We start from the raw sequence: 23038 nt of genomic DNA, 5'->3' as shown, positions 1-23038 counted from the left end.
CAGCGCTCTGCATCAACATGGCGTCGGCGACTGACGACAGGACAACAATATAGCGCGGCGAGGGAGGTCGCTCAGCCGTGACGTCGCATGATGCGCTTCAAGTTAGGCTCGTCCTAACATCCAAACTCTTTCTGTATACGACTCTGAGGCAATAGCTTCGCTCCAAAATGGCGGCTCTTGAAATGGCGCCGCCCTTCGTGTGACGTAAAATGGAGCGCTTTCAAACAGGCTCCTCTCAATGGCTAACGCGCTCTGTATGCTAGTCCATTTCTGGTACATTTCTTTTTAATTTCAAATTCATTTTTGGGAGACCTAACTACTCTCCATCGACGGAATGCAGAACGTCCGCCCCCTTTTCTTAAGGCTACGGTTTCACGGTAGCCACCTTGAATTTATTTACGGGCTTCCTACGGCGGGGCGCCACCGTCGTGGTTTCCGTTGATGACTCCGTTAGGGAGAAACAGTTACGCGTGGGCGACTGGACGCTTTGACCTTGGGTCTCTCCTCTATGCAATTGTACCTAGAGTCACTAAATAAGCTTCGCTTCAGAGTATCGACACTGAGGTCCAAGAGAGAGCAGGAGCGCCATCTTGTTTCCGCACGACAGCGGTACAATCCCCATTTGAGGGTCAAGGACGGCTAACATAATGCTCCCTGTGGGATAGAGAAGCGTGTGTGATTGTTGTGCGATAATCCAGGTATTGTCAACCAGTGCGTCCCGAGGATGTGAAGGTGAGCTCAAGGCCGTCAACTGCTGCTTGTAAACGAAAGGAACATTTCACCCGCGCACGATAGATGGCATCGTGCGCTAAAGTGCGCGTGCGCGTTAGTAGGGTGGCGCGGAAACAAGATGGCGCATGCTCGCTCTTGGAACTCAGTGGCGATACTCTGAAGCTTAGCTTATTTAGTGACTCTAATTGTACCCGGTGTTTATGCGTGTGTAGAAGGGACGATCGTCTCGTAAAAGTCTTTTGAAACTGTCGTGCAAGACGGCGAGTTGATTTTCGTGCTTTCGTGTTTTGAGTAGCACGGGGGTGGCTGCAGCGCGCGTAGCGTGTGACGAAGACTGTGCAAAATATAATATATTTGAGATACATAAAAATATATATCTCAAATGCAAAATGGTCAAACAACCGTCATAAAATATGGACGGAAATACTAAATAATTGCAGTCAGCTGTGAAGAGTCTGTTCACGCGCCGATCGGTAGCAGTTTTATCTCAATACAGCTTACAGAAACAGGATTTCTTGAAATGAATTATGAAATTACCACTTCTGTTGAAACTAGAAGTTCAACTCACAGCGCGCACACAAAATGATAAGAATCAAAGGAATGCCATAACCGAAGTGAAATAGGGAAGTCGGCGATTATACGCTATGTTACCTGCCCGTATTCCGCATAGTAGCGGTCGTGACAAAGTGCCATCAAAAGTGAAGATAACTTTTTTTTCTATTTGGCCGCGATTCGTGTTATCGCTTTGTGAGATGACGAGAGGTGTGATCTTTCGCCACGAAATGTCGTCAATTTCACTAGTTTATTTCAGTCGTCTCCATCGCATTACGCGGCGCTGATTGCCACAGTTTGCTGTGAGGCGATCGTTGTACTTGGGAGTAAACGGAGGATCCGTCTACAGACTTGAGAGTTCAATTCAAGAAATTGCATTTGCATTGCAAGATAGTTGTCGTGCGACAAAAATTCCTCGTACGACAAGCGACAGCACTCTTACCCCTTGCCTACATAATAAACATTTACCGTGGTGCCCCCTCCTTCCATGCTCCGGTTCTTCCTTCAGTTCCCCCACATGTAGAAAACAATGAAACTAGTTGGAAAGAAAAAGGACGAGCGTGTTCTGGGAGAGGGGATTGGTTTATATTATTTTCTCTCTGGGCAATAGTATTCACGCCTAGCACTGACAACTGTTTTTTAACAGCCTGCTTTCCGCCCCCTAACAGCCTTCGCTGTCATAGAAGTTGTCAGTGGCACTGGGAGACCGAAGTTGATTGGTCATGCGCTGCGAAGGGCGCAATTGTTATGATTCCAGCCTATTGTGATAATTGCAGTTTCATTGTGATAAGTATAATAATAATAACGAATACAGTTCTATATGTCATTTGACAGCTGGGCTGTTGTCTGTCGCTGAGCGTAAAGATTGCAACGAAACAGCGGTTGTACGAAATGCCGCAAACGTTCATTGTACACGCACGCATTGCTTACTGGGGGGGGGGGGGGATATGTTTAATGCAAGGCAAAAAAAAAAAAGAGAAGGGACAAGTTAGCCACGATGTGGGCTTGCTATTCCCTAAAGCTTTCAAGCAAACAAAAGAAGATACAAACAGCTGGGATACAGAAAATTATGAAAAAATACAGAAGAAACAGCTCCTTCACTAATCGTTGCGCATAGGACGTATCAGAGAATGCCCAGGAGTTTAGATTCCCGAAGGAATCGTGTCAGCGCAGACGTGACTTCAGCGTGCTGGGTAGAGCCAAGTAGCACCGCGAGGGGGAGGGGGGAGCTCTCGGTAGCCTAGATGAGCAAGGCGGCGCCGGATACTCGATCGGTAATCTTCGTACCGCTGGCAGGCAATGAGGATGTGTGGCACATCGGCTTCTACGTTGCACGTTGGGCAAAGAGGTGATGGGTGCTGATTCATCTTAAATAGGAGGAGAGGAGTTCGTGCCACATTCAGCCGCAGCCGATGAAGCAACGATTCCTCGATGCGGGATGCTCGATGGGATGCGGCCAGGCACAGCATATGTCATTAAAGGGTCAATGGATTTAAGGAAGGCATTGGTTCGTATCGCTTCTTGCTGAAAGAGCTGTGTGCGGTTGGCAGTGAAGCGGCGGATTTTCAGCTGGCACATAGAGGGCGCTAGGGGAAAGACAGTTGGTTGCTCAACACCACGTCGTGTCCCAGCGATACAAGTTCAGAGTGCAGGGCGATGATGGTGGTGTAGGTGTCACTGATGACTGCGGCAGAGTAAGGGGCCAGCGCCTCCAGAGCCACTTTACTGTCGGTGAGGATCGACCAGGCCTTACTAGGGGCAAAAATAGGATGCTACGATTTTTAGTTCTGTCCACAACAGTTGTTTCGATCCAAAGCCAATATGTTACTCTGGGGAAACCTTGCAAGAATGTCAGAAATACAAGCAAGGAGACACTCAAGAGCCAAGCTCTGAACAACAGCTTTGTTGTGTACCCCCGTGACTCTCTCTTACAATGAGCTACGGCAGACGAGGACAATACGGAAAAGGGCGGTGTGGTGCCTTTCCGTCCTTTCCGTATTGTCCTCGTCTGCCGTAGCTCCGTCGTGCTTAAATGTCGTTGATCACACATTTTCCGCGGCACCCTTTTTTTCTTTTCTTCTTGTCTTGATGGGAAAGTTATGCATCAACTTGTACAACTTCAGGAAAGTGAATTGCATTGTTGCATTTTTGGTGATACGATATGGCATGTAAAACAATTGACATGGTTACAGAAAGTCCATGTTTTTATTTTTATTTCACTAAGTTCACTAAGTCAATAATACGGGGCTGTGGCCCACTTTGTGTATCCCAGGACCAGACTTGTACGTAACGGGTAACGGGTAATTGCGTTACTAGTAATCAATTACTTTTTTGAGTAATTTGTAACGTAATCGATTACTTTTGGGGCCCAGTAATTTTTTGAGTAATTCAATTACAATTTTCAATAATCAATTACCAAGTAATCGATTACTTGGAAACTAAAGAATCCACATTGTTAAATGTGTTCAATTACAATTTTCAGTAATCAATTACCAAGTAATCCATTACTTGGAAAGCTAAAGAATCCACATTGACGACGCACACACACATATGTGGGATGATTCACCGCCGCGAGAAGACAAAACCAACTGCCCTCTGCAAGTTCGGTGCAAGGCAGCTGTCTTATCTCTAGGTGTTCCTACGGTACAACACTGCAGTTCCTTCAAGCGCGATGGTGGAGAGAGTGTTCAGTGTGGCTGCGGACATTCTGACAAGAAAACGCGGAAAATTAACGGACGAAAACTTCGAGAAGCAGCTGCTACTAAAGTTGAACACTGCTCTTTTGAAATAAATTCTTCATCAATGCTGACTTCGTTTTTGCTTCGTTTCGCTTCGTTTTTGTTCAGTTTCCTTTCTTTTTTTCTTTTTTTTAAGGATATCTTTCGTTCTATATCTTTTTTTCTATCTTTTTTTATATCGTTTTCTCATGTATCGAAAGTAATTGGCAAAGTAACGCGTTACTTTTCATGGCGTTACTTCATTACTTTTTCCGGCAAGTAATTTGTAACCGTAAAAAGTTACTTTTTCGTACAAGATAAGGGTAACGGTAATCAATTACTTTTTTTTAGTAACGCGTACAAGTCTGCCCAGGACACAACGCTGCAAAAAAACTACATAGCGATATTTTCTTTTTTCTTCGCATAAAAGCTTGGCAAAGATGAGCAAAAAATGAGAATATGGTCATGTTCCTCGCTTTATAGTAGAACAGCTGATCGACGTATAAACAAAAGGGCGCTGTAGCACATTTCTATAGAAAAAATGCTTTCCTACGACATCAATACGCTTTCCAACGTCGGACAAATAGGAACCGCGCAATCTCTTGGCAAACATGGCAGTTTTCACAAGAGGAGTAGGACCGAAGCCTTAACGATGCTGTGACAATTTTGTATGTGCGGTTCATTACATAGTGCAGGCATTGTACTGCGCGCAAGAGTATTGAGGAAAAATGATTCCTTTTGTACGTGTTGCAGTTGGCGAGATACAGATCCTTGAAGGCAAACACAAACAGGTGTGTCTCACATACTGCATAAGATGGGCTACGAAGACTAGTGTGAAACTGCAAAACAACTGTGAGCGTGTTGATGGCACATTTCAAACTGTGTTTTGTAACTTTATTGTTCGTACCGGATAAACAAACCGTCGTGTCTTTTGGAACAGGAATGTGAAAATATATGGGGAAATTCAAGGGGATATCGCTATAGTCATTGCACTGCAAACGTACTGCCGACTTTGCTTTAAGGTGTTTGTGCCGCAGATGGTGCAGTTCTGGGAAGATAGAATTACATTAGCTTACATTGGTTGCCGGACACAATCGAGTTATTTTCTTTCATTAAATACCTTGCGCTGTAAGTATATCAGACACACAAAATGATTTTAATTAATAATTGGGTGTTTACGTCGCGAGACAACTGAGCATACAAAATGAAGAAATAATACATGACTCGGGAGTACGTGTATGCCAACATACTCATCACAGTAACTCCTAATCACTGTGAGACCTAAGCTTTGGTGGAGTACGCCAACAGAACTCAGAATGCCGTCTATTCTTTGTGGAATTGTTGGCCCTTGCGAAAGCATAAGCAAACACTATGCCATTCATTTGACTATTTTACGACCTGGTATAGCTACTTGTTGATGTCTCTAGTAGTCGCTTATGATGGCAGTGGCGCCACTTGACCACAAAAGAAACTGATCAATCTGTCGACAGCAAGCAGACAGAAACGTTCGAGGTTGGGATTCGCGGATATCTCGAACACAATACTGTTATTGCAGAAAAACAATCTTGTGTTCGAAACAATCCGACGGTAAAATTATTAATTGCACATGTGCGCTATGTGCATTAAATTATGTCTTAAATGCGCATCAACTCAAGGTCAGGTGGAAGATCAATGTGAAATAATATATATTGACTGTAAGTAGTGGTATACTTTATGTTCCCTCACATAGCCAGCATGCAGCATAAATAGTGCACCGGCTTTAGACACATTCGGAGACGAGATGCCTATACGGTGAGGAGTTGCCTAGAGAAGGGTACGGTAGTGAAAAAGTAGATGCATAGTATTTACGTTGATTTTATTTGGTAGCGGTAGCAGTATCGCGTTACTTTTTCAAGCTTGTAGCGACGCTAGTATTGCGCTACTTTTTTAAGAGTAGCGGATACAGGTATTCCGTTACTTCGTTTTAGTAGCGGGTACAACACAGCTACTTAGGGCCAAGATATATTATTTCACATTTACGTTGACCTAGAGTTGATGCGCATTCAAGACATAATTTAATGCACATAGCGCATATGTGGATTTAATAATTTTCCTCTCAGAATGTTTCGAACATTATACTGTTTTTCTGTAACAACAATATATTGTTCAAGGTATCCGCGAATCCCAACCTCAAACCTTTCCGCCTGCTTACTGTCGACGGATTGATCAGTTTCCCTGTGGTCAAGTTGCGCAACAGGTAAACACCGCGGTGAACGGGATAGGTGGCCGCGTCCCCCTACGACCGATCAGGGAGGAAATCTTGGATCCACGATAGCGGCCGGCCCCCTATGCCAGCCTCTTGAAGTGTGCCGACGATGGCTATGTAAGCTATTCACAGGCCAAGGAGTTCGCGTTTCCACAGAAACCCAAAGGCTATGCGAAAACGACTCAGTTTCGGCAAGCGGAAGCCGATTCTGGCATCCTCGTTTTATGACCATTTTGCTAGGCGAACATTCCCTTTCAAGTAAATTATCCGCGTTTCTATGACAATTCGCTTTGCCGACAATAACCGAGCTCTTCCTTTTCTTTTTTTAAGTAGGTTGCGACCACGTGTGTTTTACCCTTGATAGTACGACGGCCTGCGGTCGAACAAGTGGTCCCTTTTAGCTACAAGTGTAATATGATTTTGGATAACGCATATCAGTGTGCGTGTCGAAGCCGCCCGCCCAGTTTCAGAATGGCTCATGATGCTTTTTGTGGGCCCGGAAAATAGGCTTAAAACATTCAGCTTTTGTAAACTATTGGGACCCTGTCCCTTCTCACGGCAACAAAGGAAAACAGATAAAGCTCTACATAATGATACACGCGACGCAGCCAGGGACACGGACGAGGAAGTGCACAAACGAACTGCTGACTCTCAACTAACAGAAGTTTACTTGCGACACACATTTAAATACAAAAACAAGACACAAGGAATATGACAACACCTTATCACAACAGCAAAACGGAAAAACTAGCTGCTCAACACATGATGATTGCGATCCCAGCACGTTCCAAGATATTCCATTTCGGCTGATAAGAGTGACAGTGACGGTGTGCTAACACAGTGATCTTCCTCTGACAATCATCCTTCCTCTGTGCATCTTCCTCTGTGTTAGCACACCGTCATTGTCACTCTAATAGCCGAAATGGAATATCTTGGAACGTGCTGGGATCGCAACCATCATGTGTTGAGCAGCTAGTACTGTACAAACGTCCATTCCGGGTCTTAGGAAAAAGAAGGCTGTGCCAACAATTGTGGCCTGCCAACTCACCTTACACCACATCTACAGTCACCACCGGCATCGAACCCAAGTATACACTGATGCTTCAGTTTCTCTAGTTGGGTCGTCTGTTGCCTTTTGCATCCCAGAGGATGGAATTGGGCACGGCTACAAGCTCCCTCTTATGTCATCTGCCGAGGCCGAGGCATTCACAGTACTGACCGCTTTGAGACACGTCTCCTCGTTGGCGGGCCTGGATGATCCTCACCTACAGTAAAGTGGCTCTGGAGGCGCTGGCCTCTTACTCTGCTGCAGTCATCAGTGCCACCTACACCACGACCATCGCCCTGCACTCTGAACTTGTATCACTGGGACACGGCGTGGTGTTCCAATGGATTCCGAGCCATGTCGGCCTTTCTGGTAATGATCGTGCTGACGCTCTCGCTCGGCAAGCCCACGACACTGAGCAACCAACTGTCGTTCCCCTTGCGCTCTCTATGTGCAAGCTGAAAATCCGCCGTTTTATTGCCAACCGCACGCAGCTCTTTCAGCAAGAAGCGATACGAACCAATGCCTTCCTTAACTCCATTCACCCACTAATGACATATGCTGTGCCTGGCCGCATCCCGCGCATCGAGGAATCGTTGCTTCATCGGCTGTGGCTGAATGTGGCACGAGGTCCACTCCTCCTCTTTAAGATGAGTCAGCATCCATCACCTCTTTGCCCCACGTGTCAAGTAGAAGCTGACGTGCCACGCATACTCCTTGCCTGCTAGCGGTACGAAGATCACCGGTCGAGTCTCCGGCGCCGTCTCGCTCATCTAGGCTACTGAGAGCTCCCCCCCCCCCCTCGCGGTACTACTTAGCCCTACTCATCACGCTGAAGTCACGTCTGCGCTGACATGATTACTTCGGGAATCTAACCTCCTGGGCACTCTCTGATACGTCCTATATGACTGTCTGCACAAGGATTGGTGAAGGAGGTTTTTTTTTTTCTGTATTCTTTTCCATAATTTTCTGTGTCTCTGGTGCTTTTATCTTCTTTTGTTCGTTTCATAGCTTTTGGCAATAGCAAGCCTATATCATGGCTAACCTTTCCCTTCTCTTTTTTTTCCTTTGCATTAAACATGTCCCCCTCCTCTCTTCGTTTTCCTTGCAGGCCTTTATTTGTCTGAACATTGGTCCCAGACTCGAAAGCAACCTGTGACCCTGGTGACAGTGTCACACGCGCTAGCAACCTTGGTGCGTGCCACCACTTTCAAGAAAAGCTGCAGGCGCCAACTAAAGGAATCAAACAGCCCAGACATGACACCCAAACAGACACCCGCATTTTTTTCTATAACACATCACATCGCCACACGGTTATGAAGAAGAATATTAAGCTTAAAAGAGCAATGCCCTTGGTCACCTTGTCACACCGACCAGCCGTACGGAAGCAACAAAATATATTTGCCATTGACCATATAATATATAATAATATCATTGGGAAAACTACAGCTTGAAAATTAATGAAGTAGATACTTTTATGTGTGCAACAAGCAATTTTTTTATCGGGTGCCTTCCGCAAATAAACTGTAAGACTCTCTTCAACAATGCCTTCAGTTTTGCATAAATTATAGAACAGCATTGTGTTACGCACAGAATTTTCTTTCTCGCTTCAGTGCATATTGTATGCTGTACGTTCACATGACTTTCCAGTGTATGACCAATATCTCCGAGAACGGTCGCGATCATATCAGTGATGTTCGACTGTGTTAACTAACGAAACAGACCCCGCAGACGAAACGTTTCGCCGCAGGCACCTCTATCTCTACGATATATGGGATGAAAACAATAACTGCGCGACCGTGTAATACATCGATCGGTTCACGTGTGGAATAACTTGTGAACAGCTCCGTAGCTCTGCGTTGCGTTCGCTGCCTCATAAGTGCTCGGGGGTCTATCCACGTAGAGTTCGGAATTGTGCCCGCTTTTCTGTGTCTGCAGAGCATGTCGGCCCATGAGAATGCCTGGCGGTGCCATCAGTGCTGGGTCACGAAACTGCGTGCGCACACATTGTAGTATTCAGCTGAGGTGCGGTTTAAAACGCAGTTTCCACAGTTTGCGCTGTTCAAGAAGCCTAAAGCCGGCAGACATGCAAATTGGCTGGGTGTCTTTTTATGAAGGAGAACACACCAGGCGCACTGATTAAATTTCTCGCGTATGATATCCAGGCTGGCTTATAGGTAAGAAACGAACGCGGCGGAAGTTAAAAGACACTTGCCGACATTTCGGACGTAATACAGCGAAGCTGTAACGACGAAGAGGATGGGTATAGGTAGATGTATAGTAGACGCATACCAGCTGGTGAACGAGTCCTCCGTGTCATCCTTATTTGTTTGCTGCCCAAGATCGATGGACCTGTAACTTTGAGTTGCAGGTCCACATAATGTGCTCAACGTCTCCAAAGCAAATACCTGAAGCTCTTTAGCGTTCGACATTGCCTGTGCGTTTGATGTGGCATGCGTCTTGACACCATGAAGGTAGCTAAGAATTGTTCCTAGTTATGTCGGCACACGATGCGTGTAGATCTATTCCGATTATCTATTTTATTCGTAGTACTCGCGAGTGATGGCTATTGTTACAGGGCATAATACGAACGTTACTGCAACACGGAACTACAGGTTTTCCCGTCCATTTTAGTCCAAGTGCCATCTGAATGAGTCCAGGTGCCATCTGAAATAATCCAAGCGCCATTCAATTTAATCTGGGCGCCATCTGAAAAAATCCAGATGCTATTCAATTTAATCCGGGTGCCATCTGAATTAATACATGGTGTTTTTAAGCACTATAACCGTGTGTTCACACGAGGGACATCCCTGTAGAGTATTGGAAGGAAAAGTAAACAAAACAAAAAAACTGCTGATGTAACTGAAGTTGTGCCGCGTCTTATGTGGAACACTCGCACGACGCTGAGATATTGGGAGTTGGAGCGGAAGTATAGCAAACGACGCCGCTGGTGCTGTCGTCTCCTACAGAATATCTTCTGACTGAACTGCTGGGTATTCTGCGCAGTTAGAAGAGCGCGAAAAGGCATGATTCACATAGCAGACGACACCACTGCTGCTGTCGTCTGCTACAAAATGTCTTCTGACTGAACTGCAGGATATTCCGCGCGGTCAGCAGAGCGCGAAAAGGCATGATGCTCATAGCAGACGGCACGAGTGGTCCTGTCGTCTGCGAAGGAATATCTTGTGGCTCTGCCGCCGAATATTCCCTGCGGTTTGAAGAACACGGAAAGACATCACACACACCCTGCAGCTTAGTCACAGGATATTCCGTAGCAGACGACAGCACCAGTGGTGTCGTCTGCTATGGGAGTCATGCCCTTTCGTGCTCTTCTAACCGTGTAGAATATCCCGCAGCTCAGTCCGAAGATATCCTGTAGCAGACGACATGACCAATGGGGTCATCTGCTATTCTTCCGCTTTAACTCTCGATATCTCGGAGCCATGCGAATGCTCAACATAAGACGCGGCAGAACTTAAAGTGCAGCTCCGCTGCTGTTCCGAAAGTATGAAGACGTTGTGATATTCAGAACCGTGGTCCCAACTTCAGTCATAAACGCACATTGCTTTCAAAATTTCCATACTCCTTCGTGAGAAATTTGAGAAAAACTACCGGGCGGCGGTTCCACTTGTGACGTCATACTTGGAACTGCGCGGATTGGATAGCCACACCTAGCCAGCTCTGCCTGGCAACCAGTTTGTGTTTACACTCCGTCATGGCCGCTGTATCGTGCTGAAACAGCTGTCACGAGCTATCGGGGACCACCGCACCGTTTTATCATGTTTCTTATAAGGAATACTTCGTCTTCGAGCACGTTCTCGTTCTCAATAGCTTTGGTGGTGCTTTCTGCACGCGCAGCAAGTCCGCGCATAGTGCGCTGCCAAAGCTATTGAGAATGCGTAAGTGTACGTCACACGTTAGGTGTTGGGTCTTGTTGGTAGCATGAAGCACAGTGCGGGCACAGAATGTCCGCTCACGACGGCCGTCGTTGCACAACGAGGCCATCCTGCAAGGCTTGTTACACAAGACCGGCAAAACTATCTTTGAGGCTATTAACGACAGCAATTATCACGGAACACACCCAAAACATTCAACTTCGCCCATTGATCTCCGCCATCGCATCGACGATTTGGCGTTAGCCAATCCACGAGCGCGGCTAAGCCAGGACGAAGCCGGGATTGGTCAGGGTTTGCCGACCACAGGACCGCCGTGCCAGGAAAATTTAAAAATTGTTTTCTTAAAAACTACAAACAAATGGGTGAAAATTTTTCACATGTATGCTCCCTGTGCGGAAACGAACGCACAGCCCAAGCATGGCTCCATTCTGTCGCAGTCGAAAATCGGCGGAGCTGAGCTTTAAAGGGACTATGAAACGATTTTTTTCTTCGTTTCGTTCGAAACAAGACATTTTTCTGAGTCTAGAACCGAAATTTTACTTTCGTCGCGCGAGCGGATTTCTCGGGAGCGAATTTAAACGGAGTGGCGAAGGGAGGACAGCTGGCGCCGCGCCGTGACGAGCTGGCGAGCGGAGACACAACGGGTAACTTGACGCGACCACGGCCGGCTCAGCAACACGTCATCGTGACGTGTTGCCGAGCCGAGGAATCCCGCCAGGAGCATGCGCCGTAGGATCCCGCGTATGCGTTCATCGGGAGTGGAAATCTCCATGACAGCAGCTTTCGCGCGATCGGCAGATTTCGGCAGTGGCGGCAGCCACAGCGCGAGCTCGCGACATTACTTGCCATTGTGCAACACCGGTGACGTAACGGGGAACCGAAGAGCGGTCCGTACAGTTACACCATCGGCAGGGAAATATGCCCGGGAGAGGAGGAACGCGGAAGAGACATTTCCAGCGCGCGCTTCTCGCAGAGTGGAGCGATTTCGTCCGGAAAAATTTGTGGCATATTAGTTTCTCTGCGGGAAGAACAGTTTCCATCGAAAAAAAGTATGGGGGTTCGGGAAATTTCATAGTCCCTTTAAGTCCTGTCTGCAGCTTTTTACTTCTCCTTCCACTACTTGTCTGTAGAATATTCTGCGGGGATGTCCCTCGTGTGAGTACACGGTTATAGTGCTTAAAAACACCATGGATTAATTCAGATGGCACCCGGACTAAACTGAATAGCATCTGGATTTATTCAGATGGCGGTCGGATTAAATTGAATGGCGCATGTATTATTTCAGATAGCACTTGGACTAAAATGGACGGGAAAACCTGTAGTAAATGACCTAGAAAGGTCCTAAGGATGTCCTGCATCTGTTCTATAGAGCTCCTTCATCGTACAACAACGTCAACAAATAGGTGATGACGATTATATGCGGGGTCTCGCCGCTGGGGTGCAGTACTCCACCCGCGATTACATATGAAACGTTTGATGAGTAATATAGGAATCAAGTAGTAAATGAGGTAAGCAGTGCACAGAGAAATGAGGAGTTCTCGGATGGCTGGGAAAAACAGAATAGCCGGGGGATGTAATGAATAACGAATCATCGAACGGGAGTGCATCACTGTAAAAGATAGAATAGCACTAACGCATCTGGAGCAAACTGGCATTTGTTAGAAACGCCATGAATGTTTATTGAAAGGCCCAATGCGCACCATGGGGCGTTGTGCATTACATGACGGGGTTTGTTACATTGCACAAAAACATACAATGACAAAAATTTATAGACACTTGGAAATTACTACGAAGTCAGTAAATTCATGTTGCAGACAAATTAATTCAAACCATGAGAGTTAAAGGAAGCTATAATTTGAAACGCTATTCAAGCAGACTGGATGAGATGAACGATGAACACACAAGAAATAGATGACAAGTTGCGTGTAAGTTACTTATTGGATACAGATGGTGATAATGACAGAGTCTGGTGAATACACTCAGTCCCCCCTGTCGTGTTTAAATGCGATCGTAACCTCGAGGCTCGGGGAGGGAATTCCAAACGCGAAGTGTACGCGACATGAAAGATAGTGAGAATGGAAGGATGTGACACAATGGACGCTTAGTTTTAAGGGGTTACGTGGTCGATCCTGGGAGAGAAATGTAGCTGGTAGGAAGTAATGATGAAAAAAAAAGAAAAAGAAAGAAAAAAAACGTTGTAGGAATACGTTATGGAATTGGCAGGGACGTTAGGTGAACCTTCGGATTGACAGGTTATCAAGAGAGATACGTTGTTTTATTTTGGTGACGCTGCTCCGGCGGTCAATATCACATGTTATGAATCTACGTAACTTCGCGGTTTCGAATATATTCAAGATAATGGATTACATACGCCTGGTGAGGATCTCAGAATCCACGAGCTAATGATAAGTGCGTTCGTTTAACGTTGGAGGGGGCTAGTTTAAGATTCCTGCGAAGGTATGCCAGAGAGCGCGGTTACCGGCGTATGCTATACTGTTAATAAAGATTGACCACGAAAGGTCAGATGTAAAATGCATCCCAAGATATTGGTGGGAATTGACACGGGTTAAAGCTGTGATCGAAAGAGAGTAAGGGAAGGATGGTTAATGCGTGAAATGGAGAGAATCTTGCATTTCCTGATATTGTGAGCCATGCACCATCGTGAGCACTGTGTTGTAAATTTATTAACGTCATCTTGGAGGAACAGGGAGTCTCTGTGGGAGCTGATCTTACGATAGATGACACAAACGTTAGAAGACAGCGTGAGGGGTAGGTCATTAATGTAAATAAGGACGGATTAAAGAAGGACGGATCCTTGCAGAATTGCAGATGTGGCAAAGAAAAAGAATGTGAAAAATGATATCAGGGAGATCTGTGACTTTTCACTTCCTCACCTCAAACCTTCACTTCAAACCTCACTTCCCTTGTGAGCGCTGTTTTATAGCAGTGATCAAGTCCATAGGAACCAGGCGAAAAGTCACAGATCTCACTGAAATCATTTTGAGGGATCAGGTTTACGCACTACAGTGTCTCCACATAGCAGACAGTATAAGTGTCGACAGTCCTAGCACGCACGCCCATGTTTCTCTGAAATATTAGGGATTTTTTGGGAAATTGTGAGCACCCTCGGATTCCGTACCGCTGTCAGTCAATCAGATATCAGCAACGTGGTGTCACCCACTCCAAAGGATCATGCAATGGGCTAGTTGCACTAAAGTTTCGCCTGGTTACCGCAGCGCCAACTCCCCTCTTCTAGTGCCGAGCCCCCTTACTAGACGGTGGTGTCCGGAGCGTTACCTGCTTTACCCCCTAACCAGGAGCGTCATCTCTTTTATGGAAATCCTTGTGCCACGATCTTACAGCGATAGCTGTAAAGTGGAGGCATAAAGGGGGTGAGATTCTGGAGTCGGCGGAAGAGCGTCTGAAGCATCCAGTAAAGCGCTTCTGCCAGCGCCTCACAGAGGGCGCCACAGTCTCACGTTGTACCGTTGTACGGAGCTGTGTATAGGAATATCCCTATAGTGTATCCCCATGCACGGCTCTGCTCTTACGTTATAATGTCAGTTGCGTCTGCGGAGATAAAACAATCCGTCGCTTTGCGCATGCGCTCTGCGCTCGGGCTACTGTCTCGCCTTGTCTAGAAATTAAAATAGACAAGCCACGTTGCTCGGCGAGATGTGCGATTGTTGTGCGTTGAGCTGTTGTGCGATGAGTTGTCCGGTTGAGCGTTGAGCCGGGGGTCTTTTCGTGTGTTTCCTCATCCGTGTGTGCTCCTCATACTCAAAGAACATGATTCTTACAAGCCGACCCTCTTCATGCGTCTTTTTGTATAGTTCGGAGGCTGCTACATGGGCGCGAGATCTACGAAGCCATGTACTAAATACATTCATGCAAAGTACGCATAGTAGAACGGAAGAAAAACAACGAACAAGTAGAGACATGTTAAGAGGGCATACCAGGTCTCCGTCCCAATGTATTTCCTATGGAACAATTTTCATGCTTTTTCTCGGTAACCACCGCGCAGATTTTGACGCGGGCGGTTTCATCATAAAAAGGAAGACGAGATGAAGAGAATTATGCTACTAGATTTATCATACATGTCGTATGTATTTTACAGCAACGTCACGAATGCGAAAAAAATACATATTTTTTCTCCTCCCTCTTTGAACAGGTTTTTATTAAACTTCTATAGTCATTTCGAAAAAAACTTTCCATTTACTTTCTCTGGAAATATTTGAGGAATCGATAGACATCAAATTTATATGTCTATCACTTTCCGTTTTTATAAAAAAGCATGAAATGTGAGTACGGATAAATACCGCCTCAAAGCCCCGTAAACTGCGTAATTCTGAGTCACCCTCTAGCCGTTGCACAGGAAAAACCGCGCGGAACATTTTGACCGTATCCATCCGCCGACCATGCGGCGCGCACGCGCACCGTAGAGCTCCCTCCCTCCTCTTTACTTTCATGGACAGCTGACTTAGGGCATGGCCTTGGAGCCCAGAACAAAAGCTTACTTAGCGGCTCATAAAGGATTATCGTCAGCCAGCATTATCGCGGGGGGGGGGGGGTAACGTTGGGTAGACGAGCCAGCATTGTCGCGGCCCGTGTAAGAGACCACCGAGACCGAATAAACCTCTTCTTCGTTCGGTGCGCTTATAGAGAAGTGAGATGAGTTTGTTGGGTCTAGGACATTTCGGTGCACGCACGTTTCGGTGCAAAGCGTTACAGCGGCGAGGAATCACTGCAACGCCGGTTCCGGGAAAAAATAGTCCCGGGAATGGCTGTTACGCTGTCGACATATCGTCATAAAGAAAAGGAAGAGTGCGGCTTGGCATCAAAGGTAGTGTTGTCAGGAAATTTGGCTTAGATAGAGAAGAACGTGCTTTATGTATTTTTGTGCACTATTATAGCTTTAAAACATGATCTGCATGTGTTCGTGGTCTGTCGTGGCTAAACTTTTGGGACATTTACTTTAATATTTTGCGCCCCACGTTCTTGTCGGTGCTGAACAGGTATTCATTTTTTTTATTTCTTTTTTGAAGAGTACGTGAAGAATTGCTTTGTCATGTTGTAGTGAGTATTATCTCGAAGAGGGTATCTTCAAGGTACGGATATTATGCAATTTGAATTCCATCTGTTGAGGACGTGACTGTTACATCTTTGGTGGAAGCATATGATTATACGTTATTCCCCTTGTATTCCAAAAAGTTACCAAGTTACCATGTCCCGGTGTTCAGAAGGGAATATAGCAGTTCCTGTGTTCCCGTTTGGATAAAAACTCTGCACCTTCCCGTGGCTCTTCAAGTTTGCATAAATGGAACAAAAGTCTTCAAGCATGAAATAAGCCGTTTTACCGCATTATGGCCATCCCGTGAGTGATATTGTGATGAACTATGTTAAAAATAAACGAGCAAAAAATTGTTGATTACTAAACTTAAATTTATGGCTATCACATCTTACTTTAGGAATACTTTCCACAACCGCCTCTTCGACATACCTATGAAGCGTAAGTGCATAACCAATGAAAGCACGTACTGCTTTTACTGTTGAAAAGACGACCAGTTTATGGCTAGCAGGTCTAACAGCCTTTGGAGGGGCACCACGGTAATAATATATGGTTGTTTAGGCCTTGAAAATACGCGGCCATCCCCGAGGAAAAAGTATGTAGGAATACAAGGAGAATAACGTCTAATCAAATGCTTCCACCAAAGATGTAACCGGCACGTCCTCAAAAAATTGAATTTAAATTGCATAATATCCGTACCTTGAAGATTCCCCCTTCGAGATAATACTCACTACAATTAAAAAGCAATTCTTCATCTACTCTTGAAAAACGAAATAAAAAATGAATCTGTACAGCATCGACCAGAACATGGGGCGCAAAATATTAAAAAAGACAATGCCCCAAAAGTTTAAAAGCCACAACAGACCACGAACACATGCAGATCAGGTCTTAAATCTATAGTAGCGCACAAAAAATACATAAAGCACGTTCTTCTCTATGTAAACCAAGTTTCTTGACAACACTACTTCCGATGACAACTGCCCTCTTCCCTTTGTTTTATTACGATATGTCGACATTGTGACACCCGTTCCCGGGACCATTTTTCCGGGACCCCTAAGCAACGTTTTGCACAAAAATGTCCGTGCACCGAAACGCTCGTGCACCGAAATGTCCGTGCACCGAAATATCCGTGCACCGAAATGTCCGTGCACCGAAACGTCCGTGCACCGAAACGTCCGTGCACCGAAACGTCCGTGCACCGAAATGTCCGCACCGAAATGTCCGGATCCCGAGTTTATTAGCTTCACATGAAACGTCAATTTGCTCGATTTTGCCGTTTCCGGTTAGTGCTTGCTCAGTCAACTGTCTCATAAGGCTAACGAGAATCTCTCGTATTTACGGTTAGTGGAAGGCCGACTTCACAAACATTCCAGTAACGTTCAACTGGACTGGCCTGTAATGTTCGTAATGTTGAAACAGCAGCAAGCGGATTACACACAGATAAATGTTTCTTAGGATAGCGGCACTTAGAACTACAGCTTTATTTGTTTTTCTCTTTCTTTCTTTTATTGATCGATTTATTTTTATTTTAATCTTTATTATTTTATTTCTTTTTTTTCGTGAACGCTCCACGTGAACCAATAAGAAAAATTGATCAAGCGGCCGCTGCACAATTATTTCCGCCCACGCAATGAGCAATAGTCTTTTCCGAAACCCAAATTCACGTTCGCGAAGCAAGGAAAACCAACGACAACCAACGACAGGGACGGGAAAGGGGGGATATATTTATTAGACGAAAAGGAAAAAAAAAGGAACAGGCTAAAGGTCATCCAAACGAGACGTCGGCTTGCTATTCCGGAAATACATAAATAAATAAAATTAAGAAATAAGAGACAAATGAAACGCACGCGACGGAACAGCACGTTAGTCAGTTGATTATTAGGTTAGTAAAAGTTCGGTGTTTGCATTTTCATGTTCAGGTTAGTCTAAGTGGGCAGTTTCCGCGCAGAAATAGCCAGATAACATTTATTTACAGTTGTTTATTTTTCAACGTGGACTTCGATCACGTTATTTTCAGATACGGCCAATTTTTCGATACCGGTTCCCTGGATTTTCTATCTTTCGACAATCCTTGCCAGTTGCACGTTGGATGACCCAAAACATGTACCCGTCTGTTTTTGCACGGCGAACAAAGGGAGGCCTTCTGAGGAAGATAAGGAAAAGCTCCGGGTCACTGGGGATTCTCCGCTGAACTAGTGTCTACGCTGAACGAAAGGTCTGGTGTAATGTGAAGGGTACGGGGCCATTACATCCAACGAGGTGTTACATCCATCGTGTCGTTACATCTATCGATGGACGTAATCCACCATTTTCAAAAAAGCGAGCGCGCATGCGCGTATCCTCTCCTCCTTCCTTGCTCGGCGCGGGTCTCGAAGTGGTTGGAATGTAACCGCCATTTTTCGAAGTGCCTCCTGTGTTTTGGCGCAATGCCGGCCAATTGTGTATCGCCTGGCTGCACAAATTACTATGTCAAAGGAAAAGGGGTCCGGCTGTTCAGGTTTCCATCGAAGAGATCATACCCAGAGAAGCGGGAAGCATGGATCCGCGCTGTGAAAAGACTCGGGAAAGACGGAAAGCCTTGGAGGCCAACAACACACTCGAGAATATGCCATGCACATTAGAGAACTGCACGGGCCCGGGCCCCCGACCCGGCCCGCGGGCCGGGCTGGGCTTGTTATTGGCTGTGTGCTCCGGGCCGGGCCGAGCCCGGGCCGACAAAATACGCCAGCACCACGGGCCGGGCCGGGCCCGGGCCGTTAAAATACGCCACCACCGCGGGCCGGGCCGGGCCCGGGCCGACAAATATGTTCCCAAGAGTCAGGCCCGGCCGGGCCACGCAGCTAATTCCACACATTGGAGATGCATTAGTTCATATCATCATGCGCTTGCGTCATTCCTGTGCATATTTTGCAAAGACAAGCAAAGGGTACTGCATTATGCATATGATTCGACCGTCTAGAACATTCTCCAAGCCACTTTACATTGCTCCTCACTCCTCACATATTTCACAATCACTCTGGCAAAGCTTGGTGAGAGGGATAGGGACTGGGAGAAGCAGTTTGTCGACAGCATGCTCTATCTCCGCAAAATCTTGACAGTGTAACGATAACGCCCCGTGCGTTCTGGATTTAATTTGGTCTCGTGCGGTTACGGTGTTAAACCGCCATCACTTGTATGTTTGTCTTCTCTCCTTATAAATTTACTTATAAATTTGTTTGATAATCGCCAGAAACGCGTACGTCGCGGCTGGAAATACTAGGCCGGGATCTACTCGCCGGGTCACCGGGCCGGGCCGGGCCGGGCCGGGCCGCATAAAAATATGAAGGTCCGGGCCCGGGTCGGGCCGGGCCAATTTTCGATGCGCCCGGGCCGGGTCGGGCCCGGAAAAGTCGGCCCGTGCAGTGCTCTGATGCACATTTCGTTACTGGTGAGGTCACGCTCGAGTCTAAGAGAACATTTTCGATGGCTCACATCTTCCTTTTTGGCGTATTAAAGGTGAACTAAACATGGACAAAAGCCACGTGGATTATTTGCCGACCGTCTTCAAGCACCGAAAGCCGGCCAACAGAGCAGGTTCGGATAGATACCACCGCCTAAAGAGAAGTTAAAGGTATTTCATTCATAGTGTAAGTCGTAGGAAAGTGCTCAGGAAAGTGGCCGTCACGAATAATTTCAAAAACCGCATAAGAAATGTCGCCACCGCAACTTTGTACAGTGTAAACAGAAAAAGAAGTGACGCACGCGTTGGCAGCTTGTTGCTGCGCGTGAAGACTGAATTCAGGCATACACCAATAAATCGTTCAGTGCGTACCAAGGCTAGAACATTTGGTCCTGTGTTCTGCACAATGTACAGGTATATACAGGGTGTCCCAGAAAACGTGTCATTGAATTATAATAAAAAGACTACGCCACCTAGAATCACGCGGTCAACAGCATTTGTTCTTATTAGGTTTTTGCCATCTCCTAATGTGAATGTCATGTACTCCAAGTTTAATTATGTAAATATTTGCGAACTGAATTCGGAAATTTGCCAAGTAAAGGTCACTTTTTTACCCCACCAATATGAAGAGCGTGCCGAATTCACTCAGATTCGTGATAATTCACAGTGATACTCACGAGCTATCCCATCGGAAAAAATAGCCGAATATCATGCTTTTCGGAGCACCGGACCATAGCGCGCGATGACTTTTTGAGCGCAATCGCTCGCAGTGCGACGAGAGGAGGTTCCGAAGCCAGCCCCACAGAGTGATAGTAGAAAAAGTAATATTTCCTAAAATTGGGAGAGGGAAAGCATTATCCCAGCGAAAGTCGGACGTGATAAGCCGTGCCTGTTTTATCTCTTTCTGCGATGTCGGGGAGGGCTGGGTTTCCAACCTCCTTTCGTCCGACTGACAAAGATTGCGCTGAAAAATTCATCGTGCGCTATTCTGTGCGACCTCCGTAGAGCATGATGTTCGGCTATTTTTTCCGATGGGATAGCTTCTGGATATCCCTGTCAATTATCATTAATTTGACTAAATTAGACACGCTCTTCACATTGGTGGGGTAAAAAAGTGACCTTTACTAGGCAAATTTACGACTTAAGCTCGCAAAAATTTACATAATTAAATTTACGTTACACGACATTCACACGAGGAGATGGCAAAAACCCAGTAAGAACAAATGCCATTGACCGCATGACTCTAGGTGGTGTAGTTTTTTTATTGTAATTCAATGACACGTTTTCTGGGACACCCTGTATATATGTTGGCTGACTTCAGCTGGAAGCTGTAACATGGGTTACGACTGACGAAGAGGAAGTCAGACTGTTGTGTAGACGACGACGACAATAAAGATTCATTCTTTCATGTACCATCCTACATGGTGTCAGAAGTGTCGCGAGCTGCGAAGCATTCGATTTTGGAATGGCCGATGGAAACGGCGAGTCCAGCCCCGGACAACACCTCAATCCCGTCATGATGTCAAGTTTACTACCGCCACCCAAAGCCCTGGACACAACTGCGGCCGACATCTGGCAAGAATGGAAAAAGTGGATCATGGAATTCGACTTATTTGCGATGGCGACACACCTCGCGCAGCAGACTGACAGCGTGCAGGCAGCCACCTTTCTGATTTGCATCGGAGAAGAAGGTAGGAGAATTTACAAAACGTTCGCGTTCGACAGCGAAGACGATAAAAAGAAGCTGAAAGTGCTCAAGGAAAAGTTTCAATCCTACCTGAAGCCCGCTGAAAATCTTACCTACCATGAGTATGTCTTCGGTAAACGAGACCAGAAACCGAATGAGCGTTTCGATGACTGGCTCACGGATTTGAAAGCAATGATACGCAACTGCGAATATGGAGATCTCGAAAACCGGATGCTAAAGAGCAGAATTGTACTGGGGACGAACGATAAACAATTGCAACAGAAGTTGATAGCTGAAAACCCGACCTACGAGAAAGTTCTCGAAAGGTGCCGCATAAAAGAGCGGTCACAAGAACAGTTTAAAGAGATTTCGAGCGACGAAAGAAAGTCCGAGGCATGTGCAGCTGTAAACGTCCTGCAACGGAAGACCTCACACTGCCCCAGATGTGGATACCTGGAGCACCGTACTAATTATTGCCCTGCAGCAGGCAAGATCTGCAGCAAGTGTGGGACCTTAAACCACTTCGCCAAAGTTTGTCGCAACCCACCTGAAGAGCACAGAACGAAGCACATAATGAGGGGTCACACAAGGAAACCGGCAGCTACTCGCAAGACCCATGAAAGGGAGAGGGTGAGGCAACTACAAAGTAGTCCGCACACCGAAGATGACAGCGACGAGGATTATTTCTTGAATCATTTGTCAATCGGGGGCGTAAGGAAGCATGATCGCTGGTCAATGAGATTGCGAATTGAACAAGACGACGTGCACTGCAAATTGGATACTGGAGCCAACTGTTCAGTTATTCCATCAAGACTGGTGAAGTTGCTTACTCAAAAGAAGGTTAAGAACTGCTCAACAACGCTCAGTACGTTCTTCGGACACCGAAAGAAAGCTGTCGGGAAAGTGGCTCTACAGGTGCAGAATGCTGGTCATTGTATTACTGAAGACTTCTACGTGGTGCAGGAAGACGTGCCCACTACACTCAGTGGATCCTTGTGTGAACGACTCGGACTGCTAAAACGAATTGAAACGATATCAGAGACAGATACCAATCCACAAGTGCAATATCCAGTAGCAAAACCGTACGACGATATTTTCCACGGATTGGGAAAAGTAAAAGACGTCGTGTACAGCATGAAATTAAAGCCTGGAGTGCAAGGCGTCGTTCGGCCAGCCAGGAAGGTTCCAGTCGCTATGAGACAGAAAGTATACGAAGAATTGAAGAAGATGGAGCAGGATGGTGTTATCTCAAAGGTTGAGGGACCAACAGAATGGTCAAGTTACATGGTGGTGGTGGTTAAACCAAACAAAGTCAGGATATGCATTGATCCAGTCGACCTCAACAAGGCCTTATTGCGAGAACACTATCCTATGATGACGTTAGAAGATGTAGTGGAAAAAGTTGGTCATCCGAAGTGGTTTTCGACACTTGATGCTGCTTCTGGGTATTGGCAAATACTACTCGATCCTACAAGTTCTAAGCTATGTACTATGAGCACGCCGTTTGGGCGCTACCGCTTCAACAGAATGCCTTTTGGTATATGCACGGCTCCTGAAGTTTTCCAGCGAATAATGCACGAGATCTTGCATGATTTGAAAGGGGTGCAAGTCGTCATGGACGATATCCTGGTCTGGGGTGACACAAAGGAGGATCACG

This window comes from Ornithodoros turicata, chromosome 2, assembly GCF_037126465.1.
Source record: "Ornithodoros turicata isolate Travis chromosome 2, ASM3712646v1, whole genome shotgun sequence".
Classification (NCBI taxonomy): Eukaryota; Metazoa; Arthropoda; class Arachnida; order Ixodida; family Argasidae; genus Ornithodoros; species Ornithodoros turicata.
This window is presented reverse-complemented; position numbering follows the sequence as displayed.